This window comes from Scatophagus argus, chromosome 1 (assembly GCF_020382885.2).
Source record: "Scatophagus argus isolate fScaArg1 chromosome 1, fScaArg1.pri, whole genome shotgun sequence".
Lineage (NCBI taxonomy): Eukaryota > Metazoa > Chordata > Actinopteri > Scatophagidae > Scatophagus > Scatophagus argus.
The window spans coordinates 7,257,688-7,284,508 of NC_058493.1; the positions used below are offsets into that span (position 1 = coordinate 7,257,688).

The window sequence follows — 26,821 nt, forward strand, 5'->3', positions numbered from 1 at the left end:
ACAGCAAAGAGAAGAAATTTCTTTGCTGTCTAACACCAGCAGAGGGGGGTGTGCTCAAGTCAGGAGGAGCAGGAGAGTGTGTCAGCTGTGTCTGTCCAAGCCTCTGATGCTTCTTACCAGCCACACCCTAAAATAAGACCACTTACTGACAAAACCACAGTGACCTGCAGTACATGCATGTATAATAGTCATTCGAACATAGACACTGTTTAGAGTCTGGTACATCTGCAACATTTGACAGATTTGTTACTTTTGAAAACAGTTAAAAGATAACATCAACACAAACATCTGTTGTCTCAACATAAAAAGTTAAAATTGTGATAATTAAATCTTACATCAACAAGGTTTGCCGGATAATAACGCTTTGAGATTTAAATTAGTCCTCAGCCATACTTTGTTAGATTTTCCCAGGGGTCCTGAATTGAAGTTTTTAGTTGTTCCTGCTGTCACTTAGGAAGCAAAACTGAAAAACATAACGCCTGAATAGATCCAAGTGAACAGCCACCCTCCTGTGCAGTGCAGGGGGCCAATATTTAGAGTATTTAAATGGAAAAAAAAAAAAAAACAGGTTAAAGAAAACCCTTCTGCAGGGCTTTATGAAATAGTCTGAGATGAATTATGCACATCCACCGGCTTTTGATATCTATCCCACAGGGTCTTTTCTCTTTTCATTAAAGCTGTATTTTTTCCAACTATGTTTCCCCTATTTTTTTCAGAGAAAATGACTAGGCAAAATTCTTCAGTTCAAATCAGTGCAAGACTAAATATGCTATTCCACGTATTTTTTTCCGAGGTGATGGCTGTTCACACTATCACATTTTACTGTGGCCTAATTGGGTTAAGGCCAACGTGTTGAAGTGGTACTTTGATCTTATCACAATGAAAACAACTGGCGTGGCCTCAAATCAATACAGTCACAAAAATCAATTGGACATTGTACAGCAAGATCAACCAAGTGTGTGTGAATGTCTGAGACTCGGACTTCCGTTTGTGTGTGTATTGTGTCTCTGTCTATCTCCGTCTAATCCAAACTAACTGAAGTCTGTCAGCAGATCATCGGATTGGATGATGACAATAACTGAATATAAGTGGCTTGAAAAACACACGCTTTTTGGTGTCATGTAGTACTTCGTGTCTCTGCAGACATATCTCATAACCTCCTTAATCATATTACTCATATGCGTTAAGTTGTGAATGTCGCTGTCGTGTAAACAAATTATAGACACCAACTCTAACAGAGATTTGCCAAATCATTTGGTTAAAAGTCTGAAAGTCATTCTCAGGCACAAATACAGACATTCAAAAACACCCCCAAACGCACAGTGGCACTGTTTTATAAATGGTAATTAATTCATAATTGATTAAAGACGTCGGACTTCACCGAATAAATATCTGTCTCACATCTCTGATAAAAGCAGTGAGATTAATTTAAACTCTATGCCGCCTCTGCTGTAGCTCAGTTGCATTTATTGGAGCAGTGCACATCATTCAGTATCCACTTGCAGCGCGCCATGATCCCGCAATTTGGTAAGAAAAAACGGACTATAACATAACGACACCGAGATCATCCATATTAGAAGAGTCTTTAATGAACTCAGACCGTAAAGGACACTCCTCCTGCTCCCGGCTCCGACCGCTCTTCTCCCGCACCCAGTCGATGCGCGGGAGGAAATTCAGTGCCCCATCTTTATCAGTATCAGGATCGCCTTGAAGACAAAGAGAGCGCCGCAAATGAAGATGAGTCCTTGTCGCAGGTGAAGCCAATCTTAAAGTCACTATTTCTGCAACCGTGCCCGCCTGGAGGAAGAAAGGCACCGGTCCTTGGAGACACTTCGGGGATGCGCAAAGATGTGAGAGTAAAAAGCCAGGGGCATTGTGATTGGCCATACTCTTTCTAAAAGCATCAGTCACTGCGAATTCAGGGTTGCTCCAACCAGAACATCAACGAGGTGACACCAAACTTGAAGGCGACGTGTTTTCAGTCTGCACGGTGCACGCGTTCGCAGCGTTAACGATAAACTTGCATCATTTGCCCAAAAGAGGCGGGCGCGCTTTCCGTGGTGCTGAAACAGAAAGACTTGGCTGATCAACTAGTGCAGCCCAGCGAAGAAGAGGAGGACGCTCTCACTTCGCCACCTGCCTCTGTTCCGAGCGTCGTGATATTTGATAGTTTTGGTAAGGTAAGTTCAATACTTGCTGCAGTGTACAATAACAGATGAGTTCTGTTTCAGTCCTGTATTTGGGTTACTGCATCACAGACTCTAAAGCCAGCAGCATCCACGCTCTCCGTTCCGTGGATTCATCTGTTGTCCTGGGTGTGTGCATGTGTTTCAAGTTTATCTTACAGATGGACTACAGCTACAAGCCTACTGAGTTGGTTTTGCTTACAAGCTGCAACTATGGAAAAGAGTTGGCCCACGGATCTCACAGATTGCCTGTTGATTTCACTTTTTTTGTTTGTTTGTTTGTTTTGTTGCCATTATTCAGCATTTTACTTTCCAAAATCTCCCTTGGTCCCTTTGTAGCTGTTCCCTCATTCCAGCTGTGGCTTTCAAACATTTTAGTACCAAACTTTGAGAATTAAAGCAAAGCTGGTTTGTTTCTGTTTTTATGTTTATTTACTCTAAACATAGCTAATCAGTTGAGAAGCGATGAGACCGGGGGGGGGGTCATTGAAATCTGCTGTCTACTGGCTGTTATTGCAGGGCATTGTCTGTGCTGTTAAATCTTATCACTTACAATACATGTCGAGACATGACAGTCATTCTCTGCATTGACAACGAGGCATTTATCTTGACTGATTTCTATTAAGTGCAAATAAAGTAGACAGTATTGACTAAGACTGCTGTATGCACTGCATGGCACACTTTCATCACAGTAAAGAGAGCTTTGTGTGTGTAACATGATGTAAAGACTCGCTGCATTGGAGCAGTGACTGAAGGTGCAAGCTGTTTGTGCTGGTCTCTCTCTTTGCTGCCTGCTGCTACTTGTTAACTTGATGCAGCACACATCCGTATGGTACAGCTGTTAGGCTTTGTGCTCTGCTTCTGGTTCCCAGGCTTCCAAAATCAATTTATGTTTAATGTTCTTAAACAAAAACTTTGTAAGTATGATAAGGGTCAGTGATCCATTCCACAGTTTTTAATGATTTTTATTTTTTCCAGCCTGGCAAACTTACGGCTGGATTACTTTCAAAAAATAGAAAAGATCAGGAGGGAGTTTGTATGTGCTGCTGCTTGGGTGTCACAAAGAATTGTGTGTTCACTAGACTATAAAAATAGCCGGTGAATGGTAGCTGGCCTCAGGCATGTATTTTGGGTTATGCCACTTTTATTGCACACATGATTTTGTGCCTTCATCTTAAACACAACCGTAAGCTTTCCAGTGACTTTAATGCTTTCAGAGTGTTGTCCAATGAAATCCTCACGAAAGCTGCCGGAGCCAAATCACACCAATTAAATGTAGTTAACTGGTTATCCTCTAAGAACATTATTACCATGCATGTGCCAAACAAGATTTCCTATTTGTGGATTATTTATTTATTTATTTGTTTGTTTGTTTTTCACATTAACTACGCACATCAATGGTCAGTAAAAAAAAAAAAAAGATGTTTCTAACGTTTAAGATGCAGAAGATCTTAAACAGTGTTGTAGTTGCAAGTACTGTGACTTACTTGCTTTAATGAATGACCCTGTTGAGCTGAGAGGGAGAGTGGGTGTCATCAAAGTAGAGCAAGGCTGCTTTGAGGTGGGAAACTTGTGACTTAAGTTGCGGTTGATTTCAAAGGCATGTTTCCCCGTCTTCCGTACTGAAATTTTGTATTTCAGTCATTGAGTCAGATAGCTCCGTACTTTGTGGACTTGTGGGAGATATTGCACAGAGCTTAAAGCAGCAATAGACAAGATTGCACACTGGTGACTCAAATCTTTGACGCTCTATATGAAAGGATTCTAAAACTATAGAGTCACAAATTCTACCGTGATTGAATACTGAATTGCTGTTTAGACGGTAGTTATATTTTGCTGTTATGTGTAAATCTAATACTTCCATAGGCAGGTGAGAATATTTGCTGGTGTCTCATGCATAACTTAACTACTTGCCTGCCTGTACAGGAAGAGATGGAAGGGTCTCCTAATGTGGCCCTTTTGTAATTTAAACAGAATATGGGTATTTTTATCCGAAAAAAAAGCTTGTTCAGGTGCTTGAACTGTGAGGTGTACTTTGATATTCACTCCTCATGAAAAGACAAAGTCTCCATAAGATCATAAACAGAGCTGTAATTGCTAGTGAGGTTGCTCAGTGGTTTTAATCAATTACTGCACCATCCTCATTCCAGAGAGATGGGAGCGCAGGTGTCATCAAAGCAGAATGAAGCTCCTTTGAGGTGGGAAATGTGATACTCAATGACTTCACTCAGCTGGGTCACTGGACACACAGCAGAGCTTTGACGCGTACAAATTGTGCTTGAAGATGCTGCGTTCATCCTGGGAGGCTCAGCGGCTGGCAGGGGACCAGCAGAGCGGGGACATTGCACTCCAGATGGCCCAGAGAGGCCAGAGGAAGAGAGCTGTCCAAGCCCAGCTGGGAGTCAGGGAAGCTGGACTGCCGGTAGTGTGTCAGTGTGTGTGTGTGTGTGTGTGTGTGTATGTGTGTGTGGTGAAAGTGCAAGGGACACGGGATGAGGAAAACAGTAAAAACCAGAAAAAGAATGAAAGAGAGAGAAGGATATATTTGTGTTTGAGAGTGTGTGCATCTTGATGGAGTGATTGGAAGAGCAAGGGTGGGTGAGAGAGAGAGAGAGAGAACGAAACAGGCGAGTGTGTGTGTGTGTGTGTGTGTGCATGCATGAAAGCAGTGACAGGAAAAGTGTGGGAGGGAGAAGAAATAAAAGAGAAGATGAAGGAGCTTGTGTGTCTGTTGTGTGCATGATTTTGTGTGTGTGTGTGTGTGTGTGTGTGTACTGAACGAGTGACAGGGAAGCAGAAAGGGTTGGAGACACAGAAAATGAAAGAGAGAAAGAAATAGGCGCATGAGTGTGTCTGTGTGTGGGAGGGAGAGAAAATGAAACTGGAAGAAGCGAGCATGTGTGTGTGTCTATGTGTTTGTGTCTGATTGCAGGGAAAGCTTTACTGGGAGAGGAGAGGCAGGAGGGACCATAAACAAAAAAAGAGAGGAGGAAAAAGGGGAACGTGTGTGTGTCTCTGGGAAAGTGAATGTATGAGGGGCTGACAGAAAATGTAAAACAAGAATCTGTGCAGTGGGAAGCTTGCTTATGTGTGTTTGTCTGTGAAGAGACAGCTGCAGAGACAGTAATAACACCAACTGTGGTATTCACTGGTAATATTAAGCAGCAAATCAAAACTGCATGGAAAATTACACATAGAAAACAAGTAAATGGGAGGTTATGTCAAACAGAAATAGTTTGTTAGTTTTTTTCTGACAGCCAGTCAGCTCTGATGTCTGAGTATGATCAGCCATGTGATGTACAGTGGTCATTGTGGATGTGCTTTATGGAGCACGGCTTCAGACGCTTCAGACGTATGACCTTCCACTGTGAGCTCAGAATCTGATTTTCACTCCTCGCTCTGATTGAGAAGATGCATTGCATGTGGGACACTTTTTTTTTTCTGTGTGTTACTTTCTTGGAGGCGTTGCACTCTTTCTAAAGTGAAGCCACCTGAGAACAAGTGCAGAGCAGATGACACGCACACACACACACACACACACACTCGTAGCAGCTTCACAGAGGCAACTTTGCCTCACTGTTTCCATTTGGTTAGCCGCTAGAGAGCAGACAGAGAGAAAGTGTGCTCTTTCATTCTGCCGCATCTGCTTTGTGATGGAATGGAGCATGATCTGCACTTTGATCACAATGAATTATTCCTATCCCTGGCTATAAATACGGTCTGTCTTCAGCTGTCTTCGGAGCTCTTTTTCTGCACTTAAACTAGGAATCTGTGCTCGCCTCAGAGTAGCGCTCTCCTGAGTGTGTCGCTGCAGGCGTACTGCAGCTCTGGTTTTCTTCCTCATATTGAAAGAACCAGAAGTTGTACGTCATTGAAAGCATCTTCTGGAGAGGACTGTCATGTGTCTCTTCAGGAAAATGTATAGATTAAAAAAGGGATACAAATGAGTATTTTAAAGGATGTGGCTGGTGTTTTTTTATATGTCCTTCTCGTACAACAACAAACCCTCCAGCCTGGTGTGTTACAGTTATACAACAATAACGATGTTAATACATGAACGTGTCTGTCTGTTTCCACTGTAACTGTACTGTAAGTGACACTATAATGTCCACGCAAATACTTCACTGTATTGCTGTTGCAGTCCAGGGCAAATGATCATAATCCATCAAGCTTCTTTAAATGTCCTTTTTAGACCAATTGTGTAATGTGTAAAGAAAGTTTCCAGTGAATCTCATTTTCAGTTTTACAAATAAACAAACTGGATATAAACATTTCTCGTGATGGCTGGAACCTTTACTTTCTAGCATGTTCAACCTCAAATACACCATCAAGGCCTTCAGAACTCACTTAATAATAGTAAGTAATAGTAATAGTAGTTACCACAGATAAACACAATAGTTCATGGCTGCTGGAAGAAATTCCCTTTTAAACCTGCAATCACTTTTTTTTGCCACCTAATGGGAAACAAGTTGTAAACGTCAGTTGAGTTAAGAGATGTGACTTGCAGGATAATGGCCAGTTATTTTCAGTCTGTCAATGCTAGGATGGAATAGAACAATGGCAGCCCCCCAAATACACCTTTTTAATGGGAAGAGAGAATTTAACATCCAGTTGCATGAGATAAATTAAATGTGTACCTTAAATGCTTCAAAACATCACTCAAAATAAAGGTGCAACTGTGCTTAAAGCCACAAACATTATTCTATACTTTAAAATCAGGATCAGCTGCTATCAGTGATCCAAAATGTGAATATGCTGCCAAATTATTATTGCTTTAGCACTTTAGTAAAATCTTTAATAATTAAGCAGCATGAGGGATCAGATTTGAAACAGCTTTACCAATGAAAAAATAAGTACAACTGGAAGTCAAGCTGAACCAGCAGCTCTTGTCAGTGCAACTTAACATCTGAGTTAATGTTTATTTATTTATTTGGAGATGAGTTGACTTTCTATGTTTTTCAAATGAGTAAATTCTTCATTTGACTAACAATTCAGCAAAAATTCAGTTAACTTAAAATTTTAAGGTAGTTAAGGCACACTCTCAACCTTAACCCTCCCATGAAATCGCTTCATTCCCCTCACCTGGTTTTTGGCCTGTTTCCTTTTGTGCATTTCATTCCCTCACTAGTCCCTCAGTTCTCCGACCTAGTTTCACTCATTACCAGCTGGATTATCTTTTGTGCTCTGGGTTTTCTTTCCAGCATTCTTGAGTCCTGTTTTGTCCTATCTGATTCCTTGCTTATCTCCCAAAATATTTTCGTATCTGAAAAGTGAGAGAACCAATAAATGGTCACTCGCTGGCAACTTTATCAAGAATGAAGCAATCGTTATGAAAGCCCCCTCTTCTGGAGGTCTGCAGACATAGCTCATCAATCACAAATGATGTCTTATGGCATCTATTGAGTAGATTTATAGATATCACTCTACGTTAATAATCAAATTTTGTTGATCTTTGACCAGCAAAGTCACAACCCCAACTAGGAGCAAAGATGTGTGTGGCTGAATCCTCGAATGCACTAAAAAGCAGCACGCTGATTTCTGTGTTTGTCACCTCTCGCCTGCCCAAACGTTATTTGCCTGTATTTGCTTATGTGTGACCAAGCTCTGTGCCAAATGTATGTAACAATGTAATTTTCTAGAAACCTACATAATTTCACATGGAAAAAGGTTTTTGTAAGGGCCTGGACCAAGATTTGAATGAATAAGGCAGACTACCAGGAAGCTACAGAATGATAAAGCAATGGATACCTCTTTTAAGTGTGTAGTGTGCAGGATTTAGTGGTATCTAGTTCTGCAGCTGCAACCAGCTAAACATCCCTTGTAACACTCCCCCCTACCGTGGCCACTAAAAACTGAAAAAAATGTGATAGCCATTTCTAGAACCCGTTCTATTGTAGACTCTGTGGAAGAGGACCTGCTCCCTCTTTAAATATAGAACAAACAAAACCACAACAATTTTTAGTTTCTGGTGATCGTAAACTAATGAAGACATAATTATATTACATTACATTCCATATCTGCCCATAAAGCTCTATGAATCCTACCCATGGGATTTTTAAATATACTGAAAAATTTAGTGCGTGCTGTTCAGGGTTCTATGATTGATTGTCTAAATGAAAAACATTGGTAAACTGGTAAATAGAACATAATACTTTGGAACACCACCAAACAGTGGCAGGCTAATCCCGGTTCCACTTTGTGTTAATACATCAATTCTGATTCACTGAGTCATCTGCAAGCTCTTGACTGTCTCAATCAAAATGCCTCTGATATGTCAGGAACAAACTACAGCACAATTCTTATGAGAACATGGGAGCAGTGACAAAGAATGGCTTCAGGCTGTGCTTTAGGATCAATCAACAGAGACTGCATCTACATCTTTGTGTATCAATGAATACCACAGGGATGTAGTGTGTTTCTTTTCTTAGCATCACTACTTGTGCCCGAGAGTTTGGCTATTTTTTCAGAAAATTCCTAGTTTCTCTACACAGCACCTTCACATCGTCTCACAGCCTCACCCACAGAGTATGATGCTATCAACCTATCACCTCTAATGGGAACAAAAGGTCAGACCTTAATTATTCATTCGGGATGTCAAACAATGCTTGCCGGCTGTTATTTAGGGTGGGGGAGACCCACTGAATAATTCAGGGGAAGGATTTTCTTTCTTTGGAAAAACTGCATGCTTGTTCAGATGTTTGTGAGAGTCTTATCTGGATGCGGGAGCCCTGTGTCATTCCTGAGCTGACCTTGGCTGTCAGTGCAGCAGCAATATGGGTGGCACAGAAGGTGGCAGGGACTCATGTTCTTCCCATATCTGTAGGCCTCCTCCACACTCCAAGTGAGTGAGTAGGAAGGACTACAGGGAGCTGGCTGCTCCTTGTCTAAGTTCCCCCAGTGTCTGTTTACAGTATACCATGTGCCACGCTGCGCCAAGCTGGTGCCAGTTTATAAAAAAAAAAAGAAAAAAAAAGCAGATTACACTTTTACAATGAGTTATTTTGCTTTTCACCCAAGGTATGTTACTGTTTTGGTACACTTGCCATGTCAATTGCTCTTAAGCGGCTTTCTTAAGACGTAAGGGGTGTTTATTGGAGCTGAAGAGGCAAAAGCAGATATTAATGCTATTAAAGTGCATTAAACTGAAGAATGCTGTAATGTGAGTCACTTCCTTGGAAGGATTAGAGGGAGGCGGCATGGGTAGGATACTGAGCTAGGAGAGAAAGTGAAAATGTTTATCTTGTTATGTGAGAGGCAGCCAAGAAAGAGAGACAGATGAGACAGAGCGCGCGTGTGTGTGTGTGTGTATGTGTGTGTGTGTGAGAGAGAGAGAGAGAGAGAGAGAGAGAGAGACACCACCCTTATGTCAACTCTACCATCTTTGAACAATAACAGAGGTCCAGAAACACTATGCTTCTATCAAACATCGGATGGCAAGCAGCCCAGAGGAAATCAAATAAGAAGCATGTTTGTCATTGTAAATGCAATCAGCAGAATGACCCCATTTTCCTATGGAGACTATCTTACTGCTGTCTGTACTGTAGCACTCAATGGAGGTAGTGGAGATCATATGGGCTGCCACTGCTCTGCAATAATTCAGAAAATAGTAATACAGTGACCAAAAGTTATGGATAAAGTTACTTAAATCATCAGCCGCATTAAAGGCTAATGCATTAAATCTGACAACTATGACACCTGCAAATGTATAGTATATATAGTATGGTTTGGTTATGTATGTAACTCATGCTTGCAAGTTTTTACATAATCAATACAAAGCCATCTTTTTGAAGACGGCTACAACTGGAGTGTAGCAGTGTGAGCAGTTACTGAAGAACGAGTGATAAATGAATCGGGAACAACCTGATAATTTATGGATTTATCTCATTAATAAGTAGTTCTATCCTCGGTCAGTATCTACTCTTTAGTCCTCATCTACTTGTTAATGATTCATTAATTATCAGATTGTTTCCTATTTGTTTCCCATTCCCTGGCTACCACTCACTGTTTTGTGTATCAACACAAAGTGTTACCAAATAACATGCACCCATCATGCTTTACAATAATTTCTATCTCTACCAGTAAATTAGTTTTGTTTTTGTTTTGGGTACTAGCAGTCTGTCTGTAGGCCTGACATACAGCATAGCTGCTGCTGTAGCATTAGGTGAAGTGCATGAGAAGATAAATGCTGCGTGCCAAGAGCATGAGTTTAAAATTAACAGTCGACTCGTTCAGTTCAGGATCCAGGCTGATTAATTGGAAAATGAAAACAGAATGTTATTTGGGTACACTGATGCGCAGGGGCTGGTTTGTGGTGACAGTATTTCTTCGAGAGATACTGTCCTCATTGCCACCATACTGTGTGCAGAGCAGTGACAACCCTCATTTATCTTGAAGCTGACAAAAATGGTTGAGGAGAAGTGGGCTTCTTCAGGGTGTCTCTGTATAAGTGAGGAGGGTGTGGACTGTCCCAAAGAAACTAAGGGGTGAGGAGCAGCCTTTTCTCCAAGTCTGACAAGGTGACTGGTTCAGAGCCTGATGCCAGACCAGGTGCTCTTTGATTTCAAAGATAGCATGGTGCTTGGAAAGCCCAGACTCAAGGACAGGATCATGTTCATGATCAGCATCTCACTCCACTGTGGAGCTCTGTCACCGTTAACTCTTCTGGAAGCTCACATGCCCAGGTGCCAGGATGCTCACCAGTTAGGTCAGATTTTTCTTCCCAAGTTAGTTACAGCAATATATTTTGCCTAAACTTGTCAATGAAGACTTTTCACTTTCACTTTCACACTTTTCACACGTTCAGGTCTTTCTGGATGCAGTGGCTCAGTATTAATTCATATTGCATTTGAGCACAAATGAGTAGATCATTCCCTCATAGAACAATCAGGCAGCACCAGTTAGGGAATTAATGCCATTTTATAGTAAAATTGAAATAACACAGACCGACTCCATTTTGTGTAAATTTTGAATTTAAATTGGTTGCTAATCCATAGAGTTCTATAGTCTGCATATGCAGGAATTTGTGAAATATGAAAGATGCAGTGATTAAGTGAATCAAATCCGTTCATCAAACCCCCATACAATGTATTAAAAAAATAGAAGAAACTCTCAATCAGCATCTATTTCATACTGCTCTTTATCTAGTAATTATCATGCAACAATGGCGGTAATTTAAATGTACTGAAGTGGATATTCAGATTTTGTTGAAAGATATTTATTTCACCTAAAAATCCAATCAGTATTACATAATGTACAGCAGGCCTGCCCTTTGCTTGGAAGGAGACTTATGATCTATAGTGGAGCCTGTCACTAGGTTAAGATGTTTTGGCTTTGCTTTTTGGGTGCTGTCATGTCCTCCATCTTCATATATAGTCAGTGATTCCAGATGATGAGCAGTACTCCAGGCTCTAGTCATTTAATCAGCTGATCTCAGTCTTCAGATGGCTGATTAGTCAAATGGAATGGAATAGTTTGGTGTGCTGTGGTGTGGTGCTGTATAGGGACTGATCTTATCTGACTGAATTCATGAATTTAAGTTTGATGTAAAACCATGTACATTATATGGACAAAATTATTGGGCCACATGATCATTACACCAACAGGGGCTGTAATGGCATTACAATCTAAACACATAGACAACTTTGCAGCTATAACAGCTTCCACACATTCTGGGAAGGCTTTCCACAAGATTCTGGAGTGTTTCTGTGGGATGTTTTGCCCCCTCATGCGGTAGAGCATTTGTGAGTTCAGACACTGATGTTGGACCGAAAGGCCTGGGTCACTGCCGTCTCCAAATTCTCACCATTGATGCATTTACGCCAAGCTCCCTGCAGCAGCTCTATTTCCTTCTTGGACAGCTAGTTCGATTGCTTTTAACTTAAAAGCTGCATCAAATGCATGTTTTCCATGATGACAGTATGTGCATGACACGTAAAGTGACTGTTAAAAGTTACACTTAAAACTAGCGTCTTCCTCTTTGCATCACCGGGCCGTTAGCCCTTAAAAGATTAGCCACATTGTTGTTTAGGCCGCAGAGTTGAAGGCATGGGAAAAAAGTAGCGGCTTATAGTTCAGAAAATACGGTAAGATCTCCCTTCACTGGAAGTAAGAGGTTGAGTCCAATCCCGATAGTTTTGGCTATATAGTGTATGTTCTGTAATTACAATATGTTTTGTATATAATACAAGTGTAGCTTAGTACAGATTATGAACTTCATGTATTTCACATCACTGGGGATGCAGCCCACGAAGCGGTTGTCTATATCCGTGCTGTCAGATAATTAATTACACTGTAAATAAAACAGAGCAATATAACATACAATGATGTGTAGATAATGAACAGCATTCATTGTGCATATAATTACACTATATTTACTATTGAATTCATAGATTTATTCAAGATTCATTATTTGAAAATGTATAATTAACCACGTATGGATTTGCTCACTTTAGGTGATGTAATTTACCTTCAAACTGTTAATCATTCAATCCCTGGATTTCCTATTTAATTGAGTCAATACCAACATCTACCTTGATTGTTATTTAATGTTTATTGTTGAGTGATCAATTCATGCACCGCCATAATTACATCCCCGCTCATGAAAGAAAATGAATCCCGTTTTTTGTTATCTGCTTCCCCATATGATTAAACAAGAACCAGAGGCAGTGGGTCGCTCATTCAATCAGTGTTTCATTTACCACATTTAATTACCCACAATCTCTGCCCTATTTGACCCTGCAGGAAGCCTCATATGACTAATGAGTGCACTTACCTGATTTCCTTGCCTGGGAAATCACATCTGCTCACAGGAGGGCGATATATATGGTGGCTAAAGATTAAAGGATTTTCTGGGGGGAGATGAGTGTTTACCAGGGCAGAGGTTTCCAGGCTGTATTGAAAGCCCCTGTGACATTTCAAGCTAGTCACCTCTCTCTCCAACCAGACACTTTGATCTTCCAAAAGATCACGTTGCCATGAGAAGTTACAATTCTTACAGTGTAGCTGTTGAACATTAAGTGCACATCTGCATAGACTGCAAAAGTACACTGAGAGAGTCAACTTTTATTTTGCACTGTACAGCACCAGATTGTTCATGTAAAAATGTGTCTGCAACTTTCCTGGTCAGCTTGCTTCACATTGAAATTATTCGCCTCACCTCTTCTCATATTGGGCATGGTGTGTTTTAGTGCTGAGGGACAGGCACTCTCTCAATAAGCCCTTAAATGGGCCTTGAAACAGTTTTCCTCTAGCCTCCAGAGTGAATGGTAGAGAATTTTATCATTCAACTTTGTACTGACTGAAGTTTTCTTCATTCTGGTTAGCTGGCAAATGGCAATACGATAAATAGCAAGTTTCTCAATTTTGCTTCATTGAGCTTACATTACACTCACAGCTGGTGTTTGCTGGAGAAATAGTGAGAGAAAAAGAAGCCACTTTTGATTACAGCTTTACACCAAGAAGAAGAAGAAAAAAACCATTTCCAACATCGAAAAACTGCATGAAGGCAACCTGGCACACTTTTCTGCTGCAGTGCACTGCCATGCATGGAATTTTCTTCTTATTTCAGTTGTGGTATTTCTATAGAGCAGAATGCACTCTGTAGACGTGAGTCACAGGAATCTCAGGGTTAGAACCCAGAAAAATTTACCGGCTGAATACTTAAAGTACTTCAGCAGAAAAGCTTGTCATGAAGTTAAAAATTACACATATGTGAGTGTCTGATAGGCATCTCATTTATCTTACTAAGAGCAAAACAATGTGAGTTTAAGTAATATTCTTGGTTTTTATAAAGTGGTTTGAAAGAGATCAATAATCCAAAAAAAACTTGAATACATATATGTAAGCTTGCTCTGTGCTCACATTCCTGCATGAGCTTTAAAATGGAGAAATCGAGTGCTCCCAGATGAAGAACTCAGGAAAAACACTGAAAAACTGTACTAAAGTTTGATACAAGGCATTAGCTTTCAGCCATGTTGTTTTTGAGAGAACTTAGCTAGTAAAATTAATTTCTTCCGCCTTGTTATGATATACACCTACTGTTTAGCACATTAACACATTAATCAGTGCTTTGCATTCAGTTTTATGAAGGATGGGTATTACTATTTCAGATTCAGAACTCCAGCATCAGTGCTTGAGTATAAGTTCAGAAATTAGCCTATTTGTCCAGGTCAGTCAAGAAGAAGATGAGAAGATGAAGTACACTGGCTTATTTAACCAGTATTTTGATTGTGATGCTTAATGTTGCTTGCAAACGACCTAGACTACAAGTAAATTGAAATCTGTTGCTTGGTTAGCAATTCAGTCAAACAGGCTACGGCTGATGTCCAACCCTAAGCTTGTTTGAGATAAGCCAGATCTGCACCAAATCAATCAGCTGAAGTGATCATGGTTTACAAGTTGATGTAACAATATGACGTCGCATACATACTTTTTTGTTGAATTGGAGAGATTTAAATTTTATTTGAATGATTGTGAATGTTTATTCTGTTAACAGAATATGTTGACTGGTGACATTTCGTAGTCAGCAGTAGTAGAGAGAATAAATGCATTCAAATTATATTCTACACACAATATATCAAAGTTACACACAGGTCTGTTCTAACATTGGAGTGGTTTAATGTTGAAGGGTTTGCGAACAGATAAACTTGTGGTATGTGGGGTGTGAAGATTAATGTCTGTGCATATGTGAGACAAAGGGAAAGAAGTCTAAGACAACAGTTTTCATTGCTGATTATTTGCCAAAAATTCTCAGGTAATTTATATACAGCAGTAATCTGATATTATTCAGATTTACATATTTTTTTTATAAAATGTAGTCAAATGTTTTTCCTCCCTTAAGGTATGCCCCTATGTTACAAAAAATAACCCATAACATTTGTGATAAACTCTCAGAGTATCTATTCAAAAAATAGCCGACATTTCTTCCAGACCAACATTTCAACCTGCTAGTTGTCCTGGTGGAGCAGAGTTAGCCACTGCTAACCAATACTTTGCTGCATTCACAGTTGCATGTGGAAGAGGGAAACATCAAACATTAAAGTGTGGCTGCTGAACTGTACAATCAGGTATAGTTTATTGCTCTTACACTGTGATTGCAAGTTCGGTTTAAAATGACTTGCTAACCACAACCTTATTTCAGTTTCAATCAAAATTGTCTCGAGGTGCTTTACAGAAACCCCAGAGCCTGAACCCCCGAGCAAGCAGGCAGTGGCAAGAAAACAATCCCTTTTAACAGGAAGAAACCTTGAGCAGGACTCACCTCAGTCACATCATTGGCTCAGTTTTTTCACTGCCAATAATGTGAATATGGTGTATTGAAAGTGTGGAGTGTGCACACTTTCAGTCTCACACAGTACCTATGTTTCCTGAAGGTCCTCAGCCTTCTTTGTTATGCTGTCACTCATGATTCCACTTCCCGTCTTTCCTTATGCCATGCCCCCCACGCCACATCCAGGCCAAAAGTTTGAAACACAAAACACAAAATCTGCAACTGAAAAAAATAAGACCTCAAATATTGAAATATATTTGAAAGTGAAAATTGAAAATAGTGAGAGTACAATGCTGAATGCTGTTCAAAATCAAAATTCCAACTTTCAATTTCAAATCCCTTTTTTTTTTTTCAAATTAATGAAACTTTTGGCCCTGATTTGTCTCCATTACATAGAATTACTGCATCATAAAGCAGATTTATTTTAAAAGTTCTTCAACAATGTTTTGAAAGGCACAGACATTGTGCTGATGGGGCGTCAGATCAGAAAACATCACTGTGTCATTCTAGAGGTCATGGACAGATGGCGTATTTTGACCTTTAATTTGGAGGACCCATCATTCAGGCAGCATTAAATTTATGGCCAAAAGTGTCTGCAATGAGACATGGCTGTTGAGAATGGAAGCTCCCATTCAGCACAGTCTTCCTCATCATTCATTCATGTGTACTGTACAGTAGCTGTTCACACCTGGGAGCTGCCCAACCACTGCCACTGCTGGCTTGTGAACTGTTACTGAGGGTTCAGAGAGCATTACTCATTCCCTTTCCCTGGCCAAACTTTCCCAGCTTCAGGAAATCAAACCAGCACCTTCTTGATCACAAACCTACTTTTGTTACCTGCCTGTTTGTTTCATATGCTCTATGATCCTTCTCATATTTGAACCCCTGACTTCATAAAAACAGGCCGTGGGCTGAACACTGATGTACTAGTGACACACGTACCACTTACAACATGTCAGCAGAAGCTCCACTGTAGACTTTTAGTTTTAGTATAGCTAAAATGAAATAGGAACAAGAAAAAGAACATGTTTGAAGTCTAGTGTGTCCTTTTAAAAAGATGTGCAACAGCTAGCATGTGTCCTGGTTGGAGGAATTCAATCTATGATTATTACGTGAGATGAAAACCCGTGTAATAACTGAAGAAAAGCTGCAGTTTCACTGGTGTGCATTATGTATTTTTCCTTTGAAATTTAGAACTGGTGAACCCTTTAGGGAATGAGGAGAGCTACAGTTTTCAGAGAATGCCCTTTTTGGCCCAGTTGCTGCTCACATTGAAATATGCAATGAAGCACCAGGAGTTGCATTCACCATACTGTATGGGAACCATCTGTGCAAATGAGAAAATAGGGAAAAGATATGGCGAATGCAGCACCCTAGACATGATCATCAACTGCTGGAGACAAAGGTAGAACTCAGTCAGCTGCTGGATGGACACTCTGCTCACAAGTGACTATTCTAAGCTTGAAAATCTGTCACGATTGACTGAGCCTTTTGCTGTGCACACTGACCAGTGCCCGATTGACAGCTATCACTTGTTTCATGTTGTCCCATGCTTTTTAAATCTGGAGGCGCACCTGCTTTCCACCACTGTTGTTCTGAAGCCTGTCACTCAGTTGCTGCTGTGGTTGATTTGCTGCCATTCTCAACCTTGACTGTTGCAGCTTCGATGCCACAGGAGCAGGAGCCCACATAGTGGATTCCAGAGTTTATTTGTACGGATTCTTTGTACAGTGCTTTGTACAGACCCTAGCTGGATAGTCACATCCAACCACAGATAAAAATGCCTCAAGGGCCACTGAAACTGCTTCACTGGTGTCATCAAGAGATATTCCTATCTTGCATCCCACCAGGCAAGTCAGGCAATAATGTCATGAGCACTCCAGTGAATGAGGTGACAAAGTATGTGGATGAGATCCAGTAAGGACTGGTCTGTGACAGCTCACTGGATTTCAGGAGGGTGAGGGAAACGATTTAAGTATTACCCTGGTGAGTTTAATCATTGTCCCTGTTTGTGGGCTAGTATCATCCAGTCAGTACAAAGAAGTCAGACTACAATTCTCTTGAGCAACATGTTTCCCTCAAGACTGACAAGAAGGTCCTGGACTAAAGGTATATGGTGGCAGTGGTATTGTGGTGTGGTGCCTGTGTGTGTGTGTGTGTGTGTGTGTGAGAGAGAGAGAGAGAGAGAGTGTGTGAGTGTTCCTGTGTCTTTGTTATAGTCCAGCAGCTTCTTCATAAATGGCCCCATTCATCCATTCCTCTCCTCTCCTCGCACATCGTTTCACCCTGTGGCCTTAAATCACAACTTTTATTTCTGAAATTTTAAATTTGGTTTTAATGTTTTAATACTTTCAAGCAACAGTTTGTGTGATATACCTCTTAGAAAGTTTTTTTTTGGTAATTATTATTATTATTATTATTATTATTATTATTATTATTATTATTATTATTATTATTATTATTATTATTATTATTATTTGCAACTTCAGTCTGGCCATTAATGCAAACTACTGAACATTTCCTTTTAATTAAGTTCAGGGCGCTAATTACTGTGCTTTGTCATGGGTTGAGCGATGTTAATTATTCATGGTGTACAAGAATAAAATGACTTTGCACAATATGTGACCTTTAGTAAACAAGGGTTTGGTAAATCATTTTTGACACCATGCATTTTCATCCTACTTTTTCAGCTTCGATACATCAAGGCTTTCATTATAATAAAAATAAAACAAAAACTGCAAAACAATAATAATAACTGGCACATTTAATTCAAAACACAACAGAATGATGGTTGGAGGTTACCCTTAGTGGGAAGCTGCAGAGATAAGCTTTTATGCGTTTGTTTAAACTTTCTTTCTTTATACTTTTACTTGAAGAAACCATAAATCTTCTTTTACAATTTTTATTTTATTTTCAAAATTTATGGGAATTTAGTTACACTGAATTAATACTGCAAATGTTCTGGCAGTTGGTTAAGCCACTGATATTGACATTACACTGTCACAGCTGATAAAAATCACTGAACTCAGGATGCAAATCTGCTGTGTCCATCCACCCCAGACTTCTGTCAGGATGCAAACGTATAGCACGTCCCTCTCTCAAACGCACTGTTCACTGATCCAGAGAGCAGTTATTTACTTTAAAAGATAAGTGAGGAATTAGAAGAAAATACAATGCAATTTCTAGCTGACAGAGTTAGTGGACATTAGTTGAGGCCACCAGTCCAATAATCAATGATCCACCAGCCAGCTTTTTGGTTGCCAGTCAAAAATAAGCAACAGCAAACTTGAAATGAAAAAACACATATTTCCATCCACAAAAGTTCCCATCATGCTACTCAGTTTTACAGGTCACTGGTTATTGTATGCCTAGATTGCAACAGCATGAAAGTCATGCAGGCAGCATCACACATTGTAAGAAATAAACTCTGAGGTTCTCCATTATTTGAAAAGGGACTGCAGCATGTCCTCTCTGAGACCTTACAGCAAAAGTCAGAGTCATAAAACACATTTTCTGCTGTTGATGTTAAACACTAATTTTCAAGGTGTGTAGTGGCTTCAGAAGTCTCTGTTATTGTTATTATGTTGCTGTTGTTTAATCTGAGACCGGAGATTACAGGACTGGTAGATTCACCTAATATAAAGGCATCAATATCAATACAACCTGGCAAATAATACCACCTTATGTCAAAAAATGTAAGCAACACTGAAAGGGCTTTAACTGACATCACGTTATCTTAATCAGTACATGAACTATGTGGTGCACAAGAGAGTGTGTCACTCCCCAGTGCAGTATATCAAACCACTTATGCATTGTGACACCAGTGAAGCACATACTGTACTCAGGATTCAAACCATGTCTGTTGTGCTTCATATATCAAAGGATAGCAAAGGTGCACAAGAGTCAAAAGATGTTACAGCTATGAGTGTAGTCTTTCTCAACAAGGCAATAGGGTGTTGTGCACATTTATGCACAAACAATACTGGCATTCAGTATCTGTCTCCTTTGGGCAAATTACGCAAATGGCCAGGCATGTCTCTATTAGAGCGGCATTTGATGATATGTTTCTTTAAACTGCCCCATTTAGCCGTGAGGTTAAGATCATACTAATGTCACTGTGATTTTAAGTCATTCTAAAGAATGTACTTTTGTCTGTATGAATGAAATAACGAAATGAATAAAATATGATGTATTTATCTTTCTATGAAATGGAAAATAACAGATATGTGTTTTAAGGCTACCATCTGAAAAATTGCAAACTTTGGTGTTAACATTAGAGTACGTGCTGCAAATCATTTCACTCACTGATGTTGATTGTATCACTGATTGATGAAATGCTGCACAATGAAAAGTATTTCTCATCACAGTTAAAGAGCAAAGATGAGGTGGGAAAGGTCAGTAATGGACACTAATCCTGTGATTTACAGTAAAGTATGGGACCTATTCACAGAGGTATAATCGGGCTGATTTATCAGCTGCTCTTTCCACTGAGCATATTAATGTTGATTAATCACACTAAAGTAATCCCAGCTGGCTTTGAGTTCTTAATGTCAGCTGGGTTCCTATTTTATTGCCTGTGGAGAAGCTGGGAAATAATAATTGTCTTTTTAAAAAGTAGCTGATGGCACACCTTGAGGGTTTTAATTTGGTGGGCTGGACTTCTTTTTGGTTTGAGATTGACCTTGATTCATTTTATGCTGTGAACAGTGTACAAGAAAACTCAATAAAGTATTGCTGGATTCAATCAATTTTCATAAAAGCTTTAAAGTTCCCTTTCCTTCATCTGTTTTGTGGTTTTTGGTAATTAACTACCAAAGTTACTCTGTCTTAAAGTTTTGGAAGCTTCACTTTTTTGCTGAGTCAAGTTTAGAGTGAATGAATGAATGAAATGTGTCTTAAGTTAGAGGGACAGCTGAGGTCTAACACAGCAGAGCTGCCTCTGTTCAGTGAAATGATGGGAAGTGCACCTGTAGCTTTTCGCTCAGAGTTTAAACTTGTTGCCACAGAGAGTTGAGGTCAGACGTCAGCAGGGTTTAAAAGTGCTTCCCCCTCAGTTCTCATGCTCCCTTTAAACGCACTTTCTGAATTAAAGAGGGTTAACGGAATAGGTGATGGTTTTCTCAGAAATGTACTTCCAGTGTCATCATGAAGTTGCCATTTCGGACTTTTGGTTAAATTTCCTAACAGCTATTGGATGCATCATCATGAAGTCTTGAAGAGGCTTATAAATCTAATGACTTCACTATCATCACCAGCAGGTTAAAGTTTTTCAATTTATACTGTGTAAAAGCTCCAATTTTCCATGTAGCAGTACTTTGACTTGTGACTTAATACCTACAAAACTAATGGCAGTCAGCCTCACTTGTACTCGTTTGGTGCTAATTAGCAAAATGCTAGCATGCTAACTTGCTAAACATAAACATGTTGACATTGTCTGTGAACATGTTATCATACTGATGTTGGTTATGAACAGTTCCAGCACCATCAAAGCAAGCAACACCAGTAGCTGCTACCACTTTGTAGTGCTTGAGCACACTTAATGAAGCCTGTCAGGACAATTCAGTAATAAATAAATAAATAAATAAGAATTAGGTTGTTTTATGTCTTAAGTAGAGTCTGTCAATATAAGGGCACATCCACAACTTGACCAAGATTAAATAGACAGTGAAATATAAAATCCATTGATTTTCCTTCATTCTTTTATTCAGCAATCTTCTAACTCCCATCAGCAGCCAGACAGCAATGAAACGTTGTTTTATTGTGTATATTAATCTTGTTGAGTCTCCTATCAACTGTCATATTTATTTTCATTAACTCCTTTAGTTGTTCTTTTAGCGACGTGGAAATTAAGTCGCACCTGCTCAAGCTACACATAACATATGGACACATTTTCATTTTGATTTGAAGTCCACTTTAATCTTGACAGCTGTCTTTTTATAACCATGTCTGACATGTACACTAGCTTTCAAAAGTTTTTGCCTGCTGTAAAAGCTTCATTTGGAACAGTTAGATGACTCGGAGGACTGCTATATATGTTTGAATGGTCTTTCCTCCTTTTAGCTTTCATAAAGTCATCTTTACAAATAAATGTTGTTTTGTGTAAAGGGTTTAAAAGCGAGGTAATGTTTTGTTCATGGGGGAACAAAAGGCTATGTAATAGTTCAACCAGACCGATAGGTGAAAGGATAGAAAGAGACAAGGAAACTCTGAGCAACAGTTAAATAAGACCCTGAAGTCACCAGTCATTGGTAAAATAAAGTATAAGCTTGGCACCAAAAAGAAGAAGAAAAAACATGAATAGGGTCTTATTTCAGTACGCTCTTCAGCAAAGCTATTCTCAAAACTTCACAATGGACAATTGGATTATGGAAAATCAAAGAGTATACCTTTTATATCATTGTTTATATATCGATTATAACATATGATAGATAAATTCAATAACTAGCTTTTATTGAGGGAAAGGAGGAAAATGTCTAGTGATTCCAAATATTTGAGTTGTGTAATAAGCAGGTTTCAGACAGAGATTATCAGGGTGGATTTTCACCCAATCAGAGGTTGCACAAAGACCAGCATCTTCTTATTCTTAATGATTTTTGCTGCTGAAATGAAAAGTTGACCACAACAGATTTAACAACAACTCAGTGGCAGACATTATCCAAAAATTAAAAGTCCGGAGCTTTGATTCCAGTGCCAGATAATTTTGTCCATCACCAGTCATGTGTTCTGTCAAAATGCCCCTTAACAAAATGCTGACTGCCTGCTCCGCAACCTCATGTTATGAGTGCAAGGTGAAATATAAAACATCCTTCTCATGAGAGCAAATGTTTTGACCCAAAAATCCTGTACATTTTCATGTTTTTGCATATAAAACATGAATGAAATTAACCGAGGAAAATACAAGGGAAAAATACTTTGCTGCAGGTGCAAGGAAACTGAGACCAAGAACATTTTATAATTATGTGTTGGAGTGAAGCATATTTAAATAACCCTCACTGTCTTCAGCCCTTGCTCTGCATTTGTATGTTGTTGGAAGTAGTGTTTTAGGTGGGAACTGGTTTTATTACTGTAGGTCAGAAAATGCGCTATGAGCAGCTCTTTACCAGAACTCACAGCCAGAGACCGATCTAACAAATTAATCACAGAAAGCACTCGCTTTCAGAGCCAAAATCTGCCAGAGAGGAAGAACTCAGAGTAATGGGAACATGTTTCTGGCAATAAAATTGGCTACAGTCTAGTGATTTTTATTTATTTATTTATTTTTTGAATGCTTAGTTCCCCCTCCCTATATAGTATAGGGCTCCTCCTGTTCATCTGAATCAAATCTGATAGCCATTGTGACAAATACTTCATATGCTGCAAAATATGATACTTTTATGTTATGCCTACCTAACTACAGAGGCTAGAGTAATTGTGTATTTATTCATTTAAGTGGTTAAGTTTAGGGAAATTATATTTATGCATGTACATATTTCACATTTACTGCCTCCTGTCTCTTCTAGAGCTGTACATGCCTGTGGGAAAAGGGCTATTTGGGTCCGATAGAGTAAGCATTTTATTTAAATTTCTGCAATGTATAACACTACTGTCTGTTTGAATCCAAAGCTGTCATAAATTAACATTTTTGCCTGTCAAATGTAATGTTACAGTTACATAGTATTTCATGTCAGTCATCCATAAAGATGTCATGGCAGTCTTCACTGATACTGTAAGCACAATCTGAAGCACAATCTGTAGGCGAATGCTGGATGTAACTGAGGTTCATTAAAGAATGAGAGTGGTGAAAGCAAAGATATTCTGTGCTATTCTCAAAATCTTTCTTCTTTGAATCAGGCATATACAATGTAACTATAACATCCTCAGTTCAAAATCAGTCTTTGTTGCATCCTTTCCCATCTCTTCTGACTGTTCATCATCATAAGCTGTCAGATAAAGCACAAATACCATAAAAATAATCTTTTAAAGTGCATTTCCTCTCAAAAGCTCTGGTGGGTTTGGATCACGAAGATCCCCTGGGGTGATAGTCTTCAAAATTTGCATTGAAAACATCAATATTTGTGTTGTATATCTTGCAGTGAAAATAGAAAAGAAAAGAGAAATGTAGTACACTTCAACTTCATATTCACCCCGGTCTACAAAATACATGTAAAAGATAAATTGCAACATGAAACTGAACAGCTTTGAAATATCAAAAGGGACTGCAAAAAGGTTTTAGCAAGACACTTTCCATTTTCACTTTCAAAATTGATAGAACAAGAATTACACTCCACCAAAATCACTCAGCCAGAATTCCATTTATTTTATTTATCTGTTTCACTGCATTTTTCTCATCTGAAGAATACATTTTGTGTCCACATGTTGGATAAGTAGACAAGCGTTGCTGTTTTGAAGGATATGAAAACATTTATGTGGCAGCCCATGCTCAATGATGATTAATGCAACCTGCTGAAGAGGAAGGAAGGCATCAATGCCAGACCTGAGTAGCCAGTACACATGTAGTGGTAATACTACAGTGTACAGCAGTTGCATTGCACTTGTTGCATGTTGATACTGTGTTGGAAAATGTTACCTTGGTATCTCCGTCCAAAAAGGGAAGTCCACAACAAAAATGGTTCAATGTTTTATCTGTATCTTTGCAAATTTTTTTTTGAGATTATTTTGAGACTTGTTAGGATTCAAAACTAATATGCACGTCAATAAGCAAGTAATTAGCACAAAATTTTTGTTCTTTTGATTTCAATCTAGTATTTTAATGTATTTCAAAAAAGAGGAACTGCTTCGAAAGAGGTTAAGGTTGTTATTCAGCAAAAAAAATGTACACGTCTCAATTTGAGAATTCTTTTGAGTAGTTTTGGTTTTCTGAAGATAAAAGAAAAGCTTTGAAGTTAAGTCATTCAACCAGGAGGGATTGACAAACACTTTTTATAATATTATTCTCAAAACAAAGCTGTATGAAAATGTGTACATTTGTTTTGGGGTTTTTTGTACATTTTCTCTGATCACTTATTTAAGGTGATCTGACATTCGCTCATGGAGACTAAATGACAGACAAGCTGCAGAAGCACAAACACAATAGAATGACAGCTGTCAAAGCAGAAAAACATTTTACACTGATCACAAAAACAGAAAATCTCAGTATGCTGGACAGCATCAGCCATCCCACTGGTCATGCTAATCCCTAATAAAGCTGTGATTCCACGTTCCATATACTGCCTGAGCAAATGTGAACAAAGGTCATCTCGGGTTTACATTCAGTGTTATAAAGCTGGATGCACAGATCCTCGGTGACATTTTGGTATCAATGCATTGCACAGCTACAGCATGAGAGCTCATGTACCACATATGGAATTATGGTACTTTGGTTAAATGGAAAATGACTGCAGCACTTTTAGGTTTTTGCTGCTCATCCACCATACACACACATACCAATGACAGTGAGCTACTGTGCAGGGTGCTAGCACCACCATCAGCTCACTGTCTTGCCTAAGGACAAGCACCACATACTAAACCTGTGATCAGTGGACAACTCGCTCAGGGGTCTGAGCCACAGGCACTTTTGTTGCTGGTATGTCTTAGTATGAGTGGCATAGAGGTAGAATGGTTCTTTCTTCTTCCTTTTTTTTTTTTTTTTTTGCATCAGGGTAAATTTATTTCAAAGTATTAATTGACAGGAATTTGGGTGTTGGAATGGTGAACATCATTTATGACTTGACACAGCATTCATATAAAAAAGCAGGAAATCCAAACACCATAATATAAACATATATGGTATTTGCTGTTTTCCCAGATCAAACCACTGTACAGATACAACAGATCAATATCTGTAATTGGCTGAACATGTCATTTTTTTTCAACATGCAGTCTCTCTCTGGTGCTGCTGAACGGAAGACAGAAACCTAATCTTTTATAACAAGGTTCATGCCCCATAGAGGTGTTTTTCCATGCTTTATCCCGTTTGGCTGGAAAAGTGTGCTGTGGGTTCTTCTGTGAGTTGCTGTGATGTGTTGTGGATGCCAGGACAATCGAGATTTTACAGCTGGCTGATAAACAGCAGCCTTTTTGGCAGAGTCTTGCATGATGCTTTTGAGAAAGATCATGCTTACTTTTTGTTTATTTTACAGGTTTGATTGTCTGATAGAGTAGTTTGAGAGTGTGATACTGTTTGGCAGTAGATTCACAATTATGGGATGTCCAGTGCTTCACAGCAGCACATGAATGCACCACATAGCCTACACAGTGTAAAGGACTTGGTTAAAAGTGCAATATTTTTTTTTCATTTCTTTCAAAATAAGTTAACTTTCTGTCTTTTTGTGATTGTTTTAATTTCTTTCATCACAAGTCGGTTTCTGAAGTCTACAGTGTGTTTAATAATCTCACCAGTATCTCACCTATCTTTCTGTTCCTGCATGCCTAAATTCTCACTGTTAGGCATGTTATTAATCCTCTCTTTTAGAGAAAAATGTTATAATTGACTGGTTGTTTAAAAATTCATTAGCGGAAAGAAAGGTGTTATTTCACAGGTATTTGTTTTTCACCAAAAGTGAAGGTTTCAATCTCATTTTTCCCCCAAACCTGTGGCAATTGAAATACTTGATTGAAGAACGTCGTAGCTTGAGGATAGCACATCACTGTGTTGTTCAGTCTTGCAATCCCTAGCTCCCTCAGGACTTGAGCCTGCCTGATGTGCTCTGCACACTGAGTGATATTGACAGACATTGTCAACATACACCTTTCACATTGTGCAAAAGGCATAGAGCTTTTCTCAGCCTGTGGGTCAAAAAAGAGGGGTCGTGTTCTGGCAGCACCGACAGCATGTGCCCATTAAACCTTGGACCAGGAATTTGAATTTGGAAATTTAATTGGGCATGCAGTATTTCCATATTGGTTGTGAGTCTGGGCTTCACAAGGGAACAAGTCAGCTGAACTTCGCTTGGAAAAACATCTTAATAAAAGAAAAAAATGTTGCATTATTATGGCCATATCACGATGTTTTCACACCACTCCAATGACTAGAATATTTCAGTAATTATGGGATGAATACAAAAATGCGAGATGAATAGAGAATGCTATATGCTGGTTAAAATAACACACAGTAATGTACATTACAGACAAAACACGCAAGGTTAGTAGTCACTGACCTCATGAATTATTGGTGGGAGGAATTTTAAAACCACTCGTAATGCACCTTTAAACCAGCCAACCCACAGGGGACCTCAGGGTTCCTGTCTGTCTCAGTGATGCTTATTGACTTGAGCTAAACATGCCCTGCACAGGGTACTTTGCAAGTCCTGGAGTAAATATTCCACTTTATTCAATTTGATTGTGATCGGTTGGAGCTGCCAGCTCTGATCACCACAAATATGCCTGAAAA

The 26,821-nt window shown here is 39.2% G+C and overlaps 1 protein-coding gene across 2 annotated transcripts in view; it reads left to right on the forward strand.

Moving 5' to 3' along the window:
- The first annotated feature begins 1,074 nt into the window (after window positions 1-1,074).
- The window catches only part of LOC124071272 (carbohydrate sulfotransferase 8-like), a 153,477-nt gene continuing 127,730 nt past the window's right edge, over window positions 1,075-26,821 (forward strand). The window contains exon 1 of one of the 2 annotated variants that reach the window (XM_046411840.1): window positions 1,075-2,180. The gene's annotated coding sequence lies outside the window, so the exon portion shown is untranslated. The remainder of the gene's footprint in view (window positions 2,181-26,821) is intronic. The other variant, XM_046411872.1, reaches the window with a different exon arrangement.